The sequence below is a fragment of the Nannospalax galili genome, unplaced genomic scaffold, assembly GCF_000622305.1.
Source record: "Nannospalax galili isolate Female #2095 unplaced genomic scaffold, S.galili_v1.0 scaffold471, whole genome shotgun sequence".
Taxonomy (NCBI): Eukaryota; Metazoa; Chordata; class Mammalia; order Rodentia; family Spalacidae; genus Nannospalax; species Nannospalax galili.
The window spans coordinates 335,207-339,175 of NW_008330333.1; the positions used below are offsets into that span (position 1 = coordinate 335,207).

Consider the following 3,969-nt stretch of genomic DNA (forward strand, 5'->3'; position numbering starts at 1 on the left):
ATGGTGCCAGATCTCAAACTATATTATAGAACAGCTGTAATATAGTTATTCATAAGAACAGCTGGTACTTGCACAAAAATAGACACATAGATCAATGGAACATCATTGAAGCCCCAAATATGAGTACATGCAATTTTAGCTACATGATATTTGAAAAAGGTGCCAAGAACACAAAATGGAGGAAAGACAGCAGCTTCAACAAATGGTTCTGGCAAAACTGGATCTCCACCTGTAGAAGAATGAAACTAGACCCTTATTTTTCACCTTGCACAAAAGTCAACTCGAAATGTATCAAAGACCTCAATGTGAAACTTGAAACTCTGAAACTGTTAAAAGAAACATTGGCAGTAACCTACAAGACATAGGTGTAGAAAAGAAGTTTCTAAATCAGACTTCAGTTGCCCAGGAATTAAGGTCAACAATCAACAAATGGGACCTCATTAAACTAAAAAGCTTCTGTACAGCAAAAGAAACAACCAAGAAAATGAACAGAAAATCAACAGAGTGGGAGAAAATCTTCACCAGTGACACATCTGACAGAGGTTTAACATACAGAATATATAAATAACTCAAAGAATCAAGAAAAATGACCCAATTAAAAGAAGAGCTAAAGCTCTAAACAGAGAGTTCTCAAAGGAGAAATAAAATGGCTAAGGAACATCTTGAAAAGTGTTCAACATCATTAGTATGCAAATTAAAACCGTCTTAAGAGTTCACCTTACCCCAGTGAGGCTAGCTAAGATCAAGAGACCAAATGATATCAAATGCTGGCAAGGATGTGGAGAAAGGGGAAAGCTCATTCACTGCTGGTGGGATTGCAAACTCGTGCAACCCCTATGGAAAGCAGTATGGAGAACTCTTAAAAAACTGAAAATAAACCTACCGTATGACCCAGTTATACCACTCTTTGGCATATACCCAAAGGACTCATCCTATTGCAGAGATACTTGTACAACCATGTTTGTTGCTGCTCTTTTCACAATAGCTAAGAGATGGAAGCAACCTAAGTGTCCCTCAACTGATGAGTAACTAATGAAAATGTGGTACATTTGCACAATGGAGTTCTACTTAGTGGTTAAAAAAAGAAAGAGGCTGGGCGTGGTGGCGCACGCCTTTAATCCCAGCACTCAGAAGGCAGAGGCAGGTGGATCTTTGTGAGTTCAAGGCCAGCCTGGTCTACATAGTGAGTTCCAGGACAGCTGGGGCTACAAGGAGGCCCTGTCTCAAAAAGACAAAAAAAAAAGAAAAAAGAAAAAAAAGTTGAAATCATGAAATTTGCAGGTAAATGGATAGAACTAGAAACTGTTCTCCCTCATTTGTGGATCCTAATACCAAATCCTTATACATGAGTGCATATCCTGATGTAACTGCAGGAACCAGGAAAATGGAAAAGAACCAGGGAGATAAAGGCAAAGAAGAAACCCGAGAGAGAAGAATGAACAGTAAGAGACAGGTGTTACTAAGGGAGAAATGTGTAAAATGGAGGTAGTTAAATGGGAGGGGGAGAGGGAGGGCTATACAAAGAACTATGAGGATAAAGGGGAAGAAGGATCTCAAGAGAGGTGGGACCAGAGGAGACAGAAATTATCAAGGGAGAAATGGGGAAAATGGGGGACACTTTAAATGGGGAAGGCGGAGAGGGAGGATAAGACAGGGAGAGAAGAGGAGAGATAGTGCCTAGCTAGTATAAAAAAAAAAACAGAATCATATTATGCCAAAAATCTACTGAAAAATTACACATACAATACTGTAGGAAACCAGGATGCCAGGCCTTAGGGTGAGGTGAGCCTAAAACTTATAGGTCCAGGCTACATTCTCTGCTAAAGGGAGGGGCACTGAAAACAGTGGCTCTGATAATCCCTGTCCTGCAGAACACTGTTAGACTGGCAGGAGAAAGCAGCCTGGTCATAAAAGTGCAGGCTCCCTTCTCTGTGAGAAAGCGTCTTGATCAACAACCCTAAGCTCATCTCCTTGTCCTAAACAGATAACCCAGCTATCCCGGCTAAGAGATTAGGCCAGGTTAAAGGTTTACTCCTGATCTAAAAGCTAAAAGTTCACCATGCTTTTAGCTGTAAGAAAGAAAACATTGTGGCCAATAAATTACTGGATGGGCATTAATAACCTTGAGTAAAAGTTTAAGAATCCTTCTGGTACCAACTAACAGACTAAATGTCCTGTTTCTTTGTACCCTAAATCTTTGTATGTGACTGCCATATCCCATGTGACTGCTAGTTCCTTGGGATGTATAACTAAATTCTAAAATAAATCGTCCTGTTGGGAAGACACAGGTCCTGAAGTTTATGACTGTTGCCGATCAGACCCTCTGCCCCGAAGCCAGCAGGTCCCCCACTAAGCAAAGCAAACCTGAGTCCTGACACAATACTTCTACATGAGTCCATTAGGATAGCTGAAGACTACATAACAAGAAACAGTATCAGACAAGAGAAACCTTCCCTTGAGTTGTTGGCCAGGGTAGTCCAAGAGACTCCCAAAATTACACAGGCTATTGCCAAGCCCTTGACTGCCTCCCAGAACTTGGAGTTAAGGCCCTATTACTGAAGATGGGACATATTTGGACACAGGATTTGGAGCAATGGATCTGGAACTGACCTAGAAGCCACCTCTCCTGAAGGCTAGCTCTCATTGCTTTGGAGAGCACTATTGCAAGCTGGTAAGGGAAACATCAATTGATGGTCCAACCGCAGCTTCAAGCCCTAAAAATCATATCAATGATCAGCACAGCAAACGACATTGGTGCAGTAGTGGCACTTTTATCTTGGGGGTAATCAACAGCTACCTATTAGGACGTAAAGCCCACTTAGTGAGGAAACTCATGTGGTAATATAAACCTATCCAAATACACATAGCTGGAGAGGTAATAGACCTTAGAGAAAACCCCAAGGCTCTCACATCCCTAGACAAATGTAATTTCTTACTATGTGCAAAATATGGATCCTTAAATTTACAGACAAGTATCCCAGTCACCACCCATCAAAAAGCTTATTTTTCAACAGATATTATTACAGAGTTCCACAAATAATCACACACAGAGATTGTCTGTGAATTGGCCAAGCCTAAGTGGCACATTTACAATTCAACCTTTACACCTAAAGCTCATGGAACATAGAACAAGGGATGAAGAGAACACTAATGCATCTTTCAGTTTTCATCCATGAAGCTCCCTCATGCAATGGAAACCAGGAACACAAAAGATCATGAATGATCAAAACAGAGAGTAAGTGTCTACAGAGTGTGGGTCCTTGGACAGGAATCCTATATTAAAATCCACCCACCCAGGCCTCAGGGACCATTTTGGAAGAGGTGTGGAAAGATCATAAGAGCCAGGGAGGAGATGCATGAACATACTGAAATAGAGTCCTACAGGCTCCTGGGACCCTTCTTATACAAACCTATACCAATGGTGTCAGCACGTACAAGACCCGTGCAAGCTTAAGCAGACAAAAACCCAGCACAGAACTGTGGAAATAAACAGCAGACCCCAATCTGATTACAACTGGGTGAGGAAGAGCTGATTACTCCTGGGTGAGGAAAAGCTGATTTTCTTAAAGGGAGGAACTCTAGATAGGGTGACTAGACATCAGTGGATGAACTTGTACTGAGGGATGTCTGGGGACACTAACTTGACATGATAGGCCTTAACACAAATGACAGATAGTCATGGGCTATAGGAGGGTGCCAGTGGGGAAGGGAGTATAAAGATGATTAAGATGTTTGTATGAGGGGCTGGAGAGATGGCTCAGCGGTTAAGAGCACTGACTGCTCTTGCAGAGGACCCGGGTTCAATTCCCAGCACCCACATGGTGGATACAAACCATACTTAACTCCAGTTCCAGGGGAATGAGAAGCCCTCTTCTGACCTCCGCGGCATTGCACGACATGGGTGCACTCACATACACGTAGGCAATACACTCATACACATAAAATAAAAATAATAAATTAAAAATATAC

At 41.9% G+C, this 3,969-nt stretch overlaps 1 protein-coding gene across 1 annotated transcript in view; it reads left to right on the plus strand.

Moving 5' to 3' along the window:
• The window catches only part of LOC103744804 (ATP-binding cassette sub-family A member 17-like), a 112,732-nt gene that overhangs the window by 105,676 nt on the left and 3,087 nt on the right, over positions 1 to 3,969 (plus strand).